Source organism: Panthera uncia (assembly GCF_023721935.1).
Source record: "Panthera uncia isolate 11264 chromosome C1 unlocalized genomic scaffold, Puncia_PCG_1.0 HiC_scaffold_3, whole genome shotgun sequence".
Taxonomy (NCBI): Eukaryota; Metazoa; Chordata; class Mammalia; order Carnivora; family Felidae; genus Panthera; species Panthera uncia.
In genome coordinates, this window is record NW_026057584.1 from 110233040 (window position 1) to 110245980 (window position 12941).

The following is a 12941-nucleotide window of genomic DNA, read 5'->3' on the forward strand; positions in this document are numbered from 1 at the left end:
TTGGAGATCTTTAATGATTTTACAATTGCCATCCAAGAAACACATAAAGTGGCCCTGAAGCATTTATAGTGTTTGTTTGAATATTTAATAGGAGCTTCTGGAAAACTGTTTTATCATGCACTACTTAGATTGGTAGGTGGATTGCTGTTTTATTTGGAGAATGATATACTTGCTAATCTTGCTATACAAAAAATGCTTTTATAGAGAGGTGAAGTTATGTTTCCTAGGATGTTCCAGGGTAGGGATCATTATTTAAATATTGTAGGTTGGAAAATCAAACTGATAGAAACACAATCTAGTATTAAGACCCTTCCACTCTTCCTAGTCATCAGGGTGTCTACAAAGGTTGACCCTTCAACTTGGCCCTGGAAGTGCAGGATCCTTCACATCACAGGCACTAATGAGTCAAGGGAGGTTCTCTCTTGTGAAGTGCTCTCCCTAGAGTGTGGCAAGGAGCAAGGTCAACCTGGAAAGAAATCAAAATGAGACAAGATATAGGGAGTTGGGACTGGGAAAGAAGAGTCTGTGGTTTCTCTGTTACTTTGTTTCTCCATTTCTTTACAACAGAAAAGACAAAATTCATAGGGTCAATATCAAGATGGAGGCATAGAAGGAGAAGGCAGGAAACAGGCTCATGGGCCTGGCTTTTTTGGGGGGAAAATTCTGAAGTCTGACCCACTATTTTAAGAGGCCATCCAAGTGTGTATTGTCTAAAATGTGCTTGTATCTAGGTTGTTATGTGTGGATTTGTGTCCTCTCATCCTCAGGAATCTGGCAGGGATGCTATAGCACTGCTCTTGGAGACACTTATGGGGTGTCCATCTCCCATAGTCAATGAGAATGAACTTCTATCATTTATGGGTGTTTCATATGTCCCCTGTGCAGTGGACTCACCTAGGAGTATTGCTGTGACATTTCTGGTTTTATGAAAAGGCAGGCAGATTGCTCTCAGCCCTTCTTCTGAAGCCCACTTGAGGGACTGTAGCTTCTGTGCCAGCTGCTGGCAGCCATGGGAAAAAGAGTTGTGGAGATCTGGAGAATTCTAGCCATTTGTCTTTACTAGATCATGACTAACATTTAGTGTTCTTGGCAAAGTAAAATGGTTTATACTAAGAAAAGAACTCTGAAATATCAGGGTTTGTAAAAAGACAAGAATATATCAGGTTTTGCCCATCATGTATCTGTGACACTCATGTTGTTTTTTATGTGACAGACTTTGTAGACAAATAAATGCCTGAGGAGCATGGCTGGAGTGAAGCTGCAGTGTGGTCCTGGGGCTTGTAGGGGACAGCGGTGATGCCCCTTGGCCTGACACACAAGTCAGGAAGGGCAGTGATTGTGTGGGACAGAAGTAGCCCTGAGGGAAGAATGGCTGGGAGCTGGGAGAGTCCACTGGGGGCTCTGCTGGGTCCTGGAGGACCCAATGTGGGTGCCCAGGATGAGTAGACAGCTTCAGGCTGAGAGCAAAGAGCTCTGACTGCCAGCAATGAAGCAGATGGCTCTTTGGAGGAATTATTATCCTGATACCTACTGGGTGGGAAATCCAGTCCTCAGATTCTTGCATAGGGATTCTTGCAGCCAGGAAGCTTCTCCTGCCCAAACAACTTTTCCTAGATGTTTTCCTAGGACACCTGCTGTTCATTATTCTGTCTTCACTCAACAGTGCCACCTGCCTATGCCATGCCAGGCATGTTCTAAACCTGGAGACACGGCAGTGACCAAGTGAGACCCAGATCCTGTCTTCACCAACTCCCCAGGCTAGGACAAGTCACGTTAGCAAGACATGAGAAATTGAGTGTACAAACATGAAATGTTAGGGGGCGTCCAGCTGGCTCAGTCGGTGGAGCATGTGACTCTTGATCTTGGGGTTTGAGTTCGAGCACCACGTTGGATGGAAAGATTATTTAAAAATAAAGTATTTTTAAAAACAAGTAAACAAACATGAAATGTTAGGTCAGGATCACTCTGAAACAATGTGACAAGGTTCTGGTATCACAGTAGACTTTTCAGCCTTGGAGATTAAACAGTTGCTAACAAAAGCAATTTACTTAACATTCTTCTAAGAGAATAGAGACGGTGTGGGGCTGGATTTGACTGGCTTCATTTCAGAACTCCTTTCAGTATTAAGAAGGGAAAGGTGATTATTCCTATCCTGTGTGTCCTAGTGATATTGGGAGGAGATGGACAGCTGTTCTATAAACTAATAAATGAATACATTTTACAGTAAAATGAGTATATACACATTACATAAATACAATTATGTATATGTATTTTTAATCCTAATATATGGTATGATCCTTTAGAATCCAACCATGTCTAATTGGTCTTTAAAACCACAATATAGGGGTGCCTGGGTGGCTCAGTCGGTTGAGCATCTGACTCTTGGTTTCAGCTCGGGTCATGATCTCACAGTTTTGTGGGTTTGAGCCCTGCATTGGGCTCTGCGCTGACAGTGAAGAACCTGCTTGGGATTCTCTGTCTCCCTCTTTCTCTGCCCCTCCCCCACTCATACTGTCTCTGTCTCTCTCTTATTATTAAAATAAATAAATAAACTTAAAAAAACACAATATACATGCTGTCAAAGGTCCTTTATATAGTTTTTTTTTTTTTTTGGTAACAGATGAATATATGAATAATGTAACTCACATATGAGTAAGGCATGCATCTTCAGCTCTGGAATGTAATTAAAGCACTCCCTGTAGCATCTTAAAATCTGTGAACCCTCTGTAGCTTTCTGTCTTATCCTCCTTCTGCTTCCAACCTCTCCCTCCCAGTAAGTCCCTGGGCTCTTACATGCTTCCAAATGTTCCAAGGGCCAGGGCTGTTGTACCACTCCATTCAGGGAGACTTACTGCCCAGCAGTGACCTGTGCTCTGCACACATGGGGGAGAATCCCTCAGCACTCACCATGCTACAAGGCACAGACAGTACCAGGAAACCTCTGCTGGTCAATGGAGACCACTGCCACTGGGAGAGTGGGGCACTCCATTGACCCTGGTGTCCCATAATCACCACAATGCTGGAGCCTGTGCAGGCTGGAGTAGGAGGTCCAGCTCAGGTAGTGTGAAGAGGCCTTCAACACAGCTGGACCTGACTTTCACCTTTTGTGGCCACACCATCACGTAGCCTCTCCCAACCCCAAGGGCCCCAGGAAGGACAATATCCAATCACACCTAGTTTTGATGTTCAAGTACTATTGCTCATAGTGTCATGACTCTTTAAATCACTTGGAGCCACTGCTTCTAGGAGCAGCCTATCCCTGGGACACAGATGATCATGAGCCCCTAGACCCCAGAGTCAGACTGACTGTTGGTTCTTTTTGATTCTGGGCCAGCTTGGCAATCAGCTTGCCTTTTCATCTCGTTCAAACCTTGAGAATTTTATTTCAGGGGACTTGTTCATCTCCATCCACCTGGAATTTGTGATCCCAGGCCATCAGGCTCTCCCCAACAGGTGTCAGCTGCTTTGAATCTCAGGCAAAAGCATGAGATGTCCTATCCATTCCTTTCCCTAAAGCCATGGGCTCTGAGCATTCGTCCACCCTACCAAGCAAGCTGACAGTTTGGCACAGGAATAGGAATAGTTTCTTAACAGAGAATAATTCAATAAAGCCCTTACTCAGTAGATTTCCCCACTATTTTAAAATTAGAATTGTTTATTTATTAATGTATTTGTATACCAGTTTCCTCAACAATCTTTATCATGTTCTTTTTTTTTAATATATGAAATTTATTGTCAAATTGGTTTCCATACAATACCCAGTGCTCATCCCAAAAGGTGCCCTCCTCAATACCCATCACCCACCCTCCCCTCCCTCCCACCCCCCATCAACCCTCAGTTTGTTCTCAGTTTTTAACAGTCTCTTATACTTTGGTTCTCTCCCACTCTAACCTCTTTTTTTGTTTGTTTGTTTCTTCCCCTCCCCCATGGGTTTCTGTTAAGTTTCTCAAGATCCACATAAGAGTGAAACCATATGGTATCTGTCTTTCTCTGTGTATCATGTTCTTTAAAAAGGCATTGGGAATAAAAATAGTTATCTTTTCTGATTCCAGAGGCTAGGGAGGTATTGGGACTAGAACAGACATGAGGTAGTCTGACCCCCCACACTCACTAGTGTATCTCACTGCACTTCTGGTAGCATAATGGATACCACCACCTGCAGCCAGTGGAGGGCAGTTCAGAGAATGGCCACCCAGCCATTCCTGTTAATTTATCTGGATGTATCAGGTGATTTTAATGCCAGTGAATGTGACCAGATTTACAGCCTGGAGCCTGGAGGTGAGGACAGCAGCCTTGGGCATTTTATTGAATACCCCCTTGGCATCCATTCAGAAATCCCCAACAACTCCCAGTGGATGAGCATGACAAGAGTGTATGTGGAAGTGCTTCATAAACTGTAGAGTACTAAACAAATGTGAACGGCAGTTAACAGTAATTATTACTGATAATACCCAGGAGAGGTCAGAGCTCTCTCATCAACAGTCTGGCTTTCTGGAAAGCAGTGGATTTAAGACACACACAGCTGCACACTTAGCCCTTTGGAGACTCTCAGGCCTGGTTCCCCAGTACCATTGTCAGTGTTTCTCATGTATGTTATGTACACTTTCCCTTGTCAGTTTCCCAAGGATGTTCATGCTCACCCCCATCACCTTACCTGTTAACATTTGCCAGGTGCTCTCTCCAGCTGAACTTGCTTTCAGAGCTCTTTGTAGATGAACTTTCACACCTCACCAGAGCCTCTGAGGTGGAGCCATTATTATCTAATCTCTGTTCTTCAGATGAAGAAACTGGAGAGGTGAAGCACTTTGTTCAACGTTAAAAGGGAGAATGCAAGTACAAGGCAAATACAAGTCCTGGCACACAGGAAGAGCAGAAGGAGCTGGACTCATGGTCAGAAGAGGAACTGTCACCTACCTATGAGCTCTAAGGACTGTTAACCTGTCCTGACCAGGAGAAACCACTGCTTCAGTCTCCTGCCTTTTGATTTGTGCCATTTTCTACACACACACACACACACACACACACACACAGTGATATTGTGTTTTTTAATAAGAAATATATATTTAATTTTCATCCTCTTTCTGGTTTTCCTAAAACCCTTGAAATTTCCTAAGGTTTGAGAGCAACTAAGGTGTCCTTTGTTATGTTAATAGTGATTCTTGGAACCCAAACAGGGCTGATTGCCAGGGAGCCAACCCTGTGATTAAAAGGTTGAAACTGTCAGTCCCACCCCTGACCTCAGGAGAGGAGAGTGAGGCTGAGGTTCAGTTCAGTGACCCAGAGCCAATAATTTAATCAATGATACCTGTGTAATGAAGACTCTGTAAAACCCCAAATGGGCTGGGTTCAGAGAGCTTCTGCATTGGTGAACATGTGTTGGTGCTTGGGGGAGCAGCACCTGAACACCATGGAAGCTTGGTGCCCTTCCCCCAAACCTCACTCTATGCATCTACCATATAGCTATTCCTGAGTTATGTCCTTGTATGATCATCTGGTGATCTAGTAAAACATTCTGAGTTCTGTGAGCCTTTCTAGCAATACTTAAACCAAGGAGAGGTATGATGGGAACTTTTGCTCTGTAGTCTGTCAGAAACACAGGTAACAATGGGGGTTTATGTCTATCATCTGAATTGGGGGGAGGGCAGTCTCGTGGGACTAAGCTCTCAATCTGTGGAATCTGATGCTATCTCTGGGTAAATAGTGTCAAAACTGAGTTGAATTTTAGGAAACAAAGCTAGTATCCTGACAATTCCTGGAATGTGTGGGGAAATTCCCCCTCCAACACATTGGAATTGAGTCTAGGAACCCAAAATACACACACACACACGCACACACACAGTACCTCAACATTCCCTGCCCAGGCCTAAATGCCCCTCCTCTGTGCTTCCCAGACCTTCTGCTTCTCCTGCAGAGCATATAAGGATGCAATCAAGATTGTAAGACCCTGGAGCGTCTGGGTGGCTCAGTCAGTTAAGCGTCCAACTTCAGCTCAGGTCATGATCTTGCGGTCCTTGAGTTCAAGCCCCGTGTCGGGCTCTGTGCTGACAGCTCAGAGCCTGGAGCCTGTTTCAGATTCTGTGTCTCCCTCTTTCTCTGAGCCTCCCCTGTTCATGCTCTCTCTCTCTCTCTCTCTCTCTCTCTCTCTCTCTGTCTCAAAAATAAATAAACATTAAGAATTTTAAAAAAAAATTAAAAAAAAAAAGATTGTAATGCCCTGAGAACATGCGCATTCTTTCCTGTGCATTTCTGTAAATACATACCCCACACAAAGATCTTCTTATAGGAGATGGCTGTATGATTTTTAACTTGAATTATCTGATGCTTGGGAAAAGAATAAGGGGTATACAATTTGAATTTCGCATATTTATTCATTGATTAACCTCATGAACATCGAGTCATTGATCACTGAATGTGTTCTATGCACACTTTCTTCTTGCAAAGTGGTGGTATTCTTTGATATGACCAGCTACAACCAGAAAAAAAAAATGACAGGAAATATTTCCGAATTATTTGGTAAATATAACACTAGGAGAATTGTTCTTGGCAATATGAGTATGAAGTACATTGCTATGGAAACCAAAGGAAAGATGAAATTAATTTAGGCCAATCGTAGAAGGTTAGAGTCCTTCAGAGGAAAAATAAAAGGCTATATCTCATTACAATAAAATGGATTTCCCATTCTAAAGAAAATATATGTCTTCTTTTCCTTGTTCCCTCACTGTGTCCCCACTGTGCTAGAGTCAGACACTTTCACAAGAATAAACACAGATAGTGAGAAGAGCATTGATGAATGGTTCCCATTCACTCACAGCTGGGCCATGCCTGGTTGGGACCGGTGGGGGGAGACACACAGACACAAATAAGACAGGAGGCCACAGTCTTCTTTTGACACATACTACAACTACTAATTTATTCTCCATCTTTATACTTTTGATATTTCAAAAAATAGTGTATCAACTAAAATAAGACAGTTCATAACTTTGAGATTAGCATTTTTCACTTAACATTATTCCTTGAAGTTCATTCAAGTAGTTGCATATCAATAGTTTCTTGCTTTTATGGTTGAGAAGTAGCCTATGGTGTGGATTACTGCAGTCTGTTTAACCATGTGCCCAGTGAGTCATTTCCAGGTTTGGCCTCTATGAACAGAGTCCCGATGTGTTTGTTTTTTGTTTTTTGTTTTTTTTAATCTCCTTTGAGATTTTCTATTTGACCCAAGGATTACTTAGAAAGAAGTATGCTGCTTAAATTCCGTGTGTTTGAAGATGTCCTTGTTGTTTTTCTTTGATACACTTCTACTTTGTTTCTATTCTAAAACACACTCTACATGATTTCCATTCTTTTAAGTTAGTTAAGGTTTATTTTATGATTCGGGATATGTTACATTATTAATAAAACTTTGAACACTTGTGTAAAGTTTTTATGTGAAAATAAGTTTTTCTTTCTCTGGGAACAATCCCATGATGTGTAAGCACTTGAATAGAATGTAGATTCTGCTGTTGTCACTTAGAATATTCTATAAATATTAATTAGACATTTTTGTGCAATGTTGTTCTGATCTTCTCTCTGTCTGATTTTTTTCTAGTAGTTCTATACATTGCAGGGAGAGGAGTGTTTAATTCCCCAACTACAAATGTGCATTAGGTGATTTCTTCTTTCAGCTGTCAGTTTTTGCATCATGTATTTTAGAGCCATATTGTTTTGTGTATACACATTTATTGTTATTCTAAGCCCCTTCTCTTTCTCTGCTTTTATCTTGCTCTTTTGGCTAGAGAGAACAGAATTTTTAAAGTTGTTTGTCTACATCTGTTAGAAATCCTAGCCTTCATAATTAGCCCCGGATAGACTAGAACCAACAAATACTTTTATTTAAATATGTTTATTTCATTTTCATTAATGTTAGAAGCTAAGTAATAAAAATAACATCACATCCATAAGTAAAATGACATTACTTTGACATTTTCCTCCGCTCTCCCAGAGAAGAGGATAAAGTTTCCCTTTACCCAGCTGAATCAGGAGTTTAGGAATGCCTGGGAGGCAGAGAAATGGGTGTTCTAACTCCTTGGCTAGAGACTTGTTGAAAAGCAAGGAACCGTTGTTTGCATTTGTCTTTTCTCGTGAGGATGTTTTGTGGATATTGCAGGTCAAGAATGATGCTGTAGGCAGGGTTGAGAAACAGTAGCTAACTGTTACCAAGCAAAATTAGGATGTTATCTCTAGGATTTATGCTTTGACCAGGTAGTGCCTATGTTTGAGTTGGTGCCACTTCACTCTGTCATCCCCACATGGTGACCTATGAATTTCCTCTGTGTCCTCAGACTGCATGCTCACTGCAGAGAGAGAGCCAACTGCATACATACATACACCCAGGCACCATGCAGGGCCCACTACATATGTTGCAGCCTGCTGAATGGAAGTTTCTACTGAAACAGTGTAAAATAAGAGATGCAATCATTCCAAAGGAGCTGCCAGGACATGTGCAGGATTTGTAAAGAAAGCTGGTTACATGTGTCTTGAAACCACTCACCCAAAGTTGGAATATAAAATGTTAGCTGGTTGGGAATTAGAAGGAAATTTGGTGGGGGATATATTTGGAGGGAGCTCCTGGAGCCTGTGAGTCTTGTTCTCCAAACAAATGAAGAAGCTCAAAAGAGAGAATCAGGTCTTGTTTGACCCTGTCCAATAGAATCAAATGGTAGCAGATAGGTTAAAAAAAAAAAAAAAAACAAAAAAAAAACAAAAGCAACCCACAACACTTGAGACCCACCTTTGTATTAGTAGGAGATGAGGATGAAGAAACAAACATACAAATGAAAAACAGTTGATGAACATGGATTGTGCAGCTCATATGGGTCAAAGAAATCACAGGTGAGAGACCTGTTACGCTGAGGGTTCAAGAGAGGGAATTAGTTTAAATATCTTCTGAGCCCAGAACAGAAGGCCAATCTACATCATGAAAATTATGAAAGAACTTTCTTGCCTCCTTTAGCTCTCTGTCTCCCAGTTCCTCTTTCTTAGAAAGATGGTAGAGGAGAGAGTGGACAGACATAGATCAGGCCACACCTCACCTTAGGAAGGCAGGATGACCATGTACTTCTGGTCCCTATGAGAGAATTGAGAAAAAGTCTTATTTTTAAATGTACTCAGAAGCTTGGATTAATACCTGAGATTATAAAATTTTAATTACTGAATTACAGTGTTGGATAATTTAGAGTGACCATAAGAAATCTCATTAATAGGGGCACCTGGGTGGCTCACTCAATTAAGTATCTGGCTCTTGATCTTGGCTCAGGTCATGATCTCATATTTTCATGAGTTTGAGTCCCATGTTTGAATCCCTGCTTGGGATGCTCTCCACCCCCCCAACTCTCTCTCTCTCTCAAAATAAACATTAAAAAAAATGAAAAATCTCAGAGCGCCTCTGTGGCTCAGTTGGTCAAGCATCCAACTTCGGCTCAGGTCATGATCTCATGGTTTGTGAGTTCAAGCACTGCGTGGGGCTCTGCACTGACCACTCAGAGCCTGGAGCATGCTTCGGATTCTGTGTCTCATTCTTTCTCTGCCCCTCCCCCACTCTTTCTCACTCTGTCTCTCAAAAATAAATAAATGTAAAAAAATTAAGAAAGCTCATTAACAAATAATGACAGGAAAATCTTTGTCTCCACAGAAGTGGAGGAGATAGCAGTGGACAAGATAGCTACATTGCATAAATACATACAGGAAGTAGAAGACAAAAATCATAATACTTTCTGATTACAACTAAAAGGTGTGTTAAGCCCTGCATGTTCTGTCATTTACTGAGAGCCTTCCATGTGCTAGGTATCATATTGGGAGCTTTAGGAATGAAATGCCAATCTTCCTCAGAACTCTTGTCAATGTCATTGTCCCCTCTTCATACAGGAGTCAACAAGATCCAAGATATGTAACTTGTCTAAGATAATGCAGGTGGGAAGTGACAAAGTGATAGACTCAAGTTTGTTTGGCTCCAAAGAACTGCCAGTCAGTTCTTTAACAAGTAACTATTGGACATTTCCTATTTACCATTGTAGGTACTGAGGAAATCATGATAAGCAGAATCACACATCATCCATCTTCTTATGGAGCCCATAGATTAGTGGGTAAGTGAGACATGAATAAAATAGAAATACTAAAGACAGGGTTCCTGGGTGGCTAAGTCAATTAAGCATCCAACTTGATTTAGGCTCAAGTCATGATCTTACCATCGTGAGATTAAGTGCCTTGTGGGGCTCCATGCTGGGCATGGAGACTGCTTAAGATTCTCTCTCTCTCCTTCTCTCTCTCTGCCCCTCCCCTGCTCATGTGCACCTGCTTGTTCTCTCCAAAAATTAAATAAATAAATAAATAAATAAATAAATACCTAACTTAAAAAAAAAAAAAAAACTACTCAAGTAAGATAAGTGCTTCAAAGGAAATGAAGGTGGTTCTAGGTAAAGAAGAGGTCTGACTTTACAGACCTTATTGGGAGGATGAGAAGATAACTGGGTGGGAGAAGGAAGGGAAGGGAGAGCATTCCAGTCAGTGGGAACAACACACACACAATTCCTAGGAAGGGAGGAAACTCGGGACTTTGAATACCAGGGACTGGAGTCAAAAGAAGGTCCAGGAGGCTGGGGATTAGCAAAGGCGGGGAAGAGAGGCCTTGTGAAAGGAAGCTGGAGAGTCCATGCAGGGCCCATGCATGAGGCTTGTCCATGGCAAGGAGTTTAGTCTTTGTCTTAAAAGCCCGCCAGTGCTTTCTTCCCATTTTGCAACTGAGACCTTAGGTCTACCAGCTCACTGGATTCCTTTCCAGGTAGGTGTGAGGTCCACATTGGGGAGTCAATACATCATACAAAGAGCAGAGGCTCTGAAAGGTGCCAGACAGACCTGGTTCTGCTATTTGTTAGCCATGAGACTTTGGGCATGTTGAGTTACCTCTTGACCTTCAGGTCCCTCACTTTAATATGGGAACAATAATAGTGACTACTTCATAAGGTCATAATGAGGAATGAATTAGATTATGTAAAGCGAGTTACACCCAATCATCCCAGCCTGTAAATGTCCAATAGACATTAACTATGGTCCCTGCATTGTGCTCAAGGAGACCTGTAGGGACTCTCTTCTCTTTTGGCTTCTAGGAAACTAGTGAATGATTCTTTTAAACCACTGGTGGCACAAAAATTAAATTTTGGGAAAGGAAGCACCCTTTTTGACTTAATAATCAAAGAATAAATTTCTGACCACACATCTACCTCTATTCTCATTAGATAAAGTACAAACTTCCCTCTAGGGCATTCTGTCCTGCCACCCCATAGTGGCACTGGGAAATAAGAAAATAAAATCAAGTTTATTAAGAATATACAGGGCTGCCAAATCAGAGAAAGGATGAGAACACATCAAATATTCCCTCACTCAGCATAAAAACCCAGGCACATCTGTGTCAAGAAGTGGTTGGGAGTAGATAAAGGAAGGAAATGACATATTAACAAAAGGTAGAGAGCAGTAGTATTTTGTCACTCTGATATCAGTAAACACGAGGAAATGTGTGAAGTTGTTTCAAAGAAATTCTGAATTTTAGAATTAAGACCAAGAGAGTAAACTGAATTTGGGAGAACCAAGTTAGGGAGAACATAAGAAGGAGATTTATGGGTATAATTACATTCTTTTCCATCCATCTAGATTAACTAATATTGCTAAAACTTGCATTGATTAAATAGCTGCTGTGTTCTAGGACCTGTGTTTATGCTTTACACTTCAGGATATGACAGAAAAACAGATTTTGTAGATCATGGAAATATCTCATTTTTCATCTAAATTTTCACCAACACTTAGGAAAATGACACTGAAGTGATCTTTAAATTTTCTGTACATTAATTTCTCATGTACATCAGTAATAATACTTACTAATAGGGTTATTGTTGAGAGAAATTAAATGGCCATCAAGTCAGATTCCAATATTATTGGATTGCAAACCCAATACGTGTAGTTTGGCCTGGGCTGGGTGCTATGAGCATTACTTAAAACAGAGCTAAGCACAGATTGTGAGGATGATACCCAGGGCTTGGCAGAGCACCTGTCTTCAGCATGGCTATACCCCCATCACTATGTTATCCATACCAACCTGGAGTGTCTGGATGACCCCTCTCTTTTTCACATTGAGTACTGCGATGATTCCTCTATGAGAAACACATTGCATTAGAGCACGGGCTCAAGACATTTTTATCAAATGAAATGCAATCAACCATATGAAATTTCAGAGCCATGACTCAATTTCTAGTCATGGCAACTGGAGATGACCTTAGACATTGATGCAACAGAGAAGTACACAGTGTTAGCAGAAAGGGCAACCCATGTGTGGTGTAGGTGGTCAGTGGAAAGCCAATGGTTGCAGTTATATTAGCAGAGGTGTGCATGCAGTTTAAGAAACTGCTCATAGACCTCCACTTCTAGCCAGATGAACAGAGACCGAATTTATCCCCTGCCTAAAGAAAGCTAAAAATAACAGTAAAAGTAGACAAATTATAAAACAGTAGTCTTCAAGATACTACATATCTGGCAATAAAACCTGAAACATATAGTAGATGCATATTTAACTTTCTAAGAAACCGCTAAACTGTTTTCCAAAATCGCTGTACCACTTTCTTTCTTTCTTTTCTAATTTATTTTTTCTTACATTTCCAGCAGTATATTTGAATTCTAGTTCCTCTCTATGCTCACTAGCATTTGCTATAGTCAGGCTTATAATTTAAACATGCTAATGGGTCTCTGGTGACATCTAATTATGGTTTTAATTTGAATTTCCTTGATATATTTTGCTTTTGGTCTCAATACTAAAAAAAAAAATATTTACCCAAAACAGGGCACAATTTTTTTTCTTCTTTGTTATCTTCTGAAAGTTTCACAGTGTAGGTCTTATGTTAGATCTATGATCCACTTTGAGT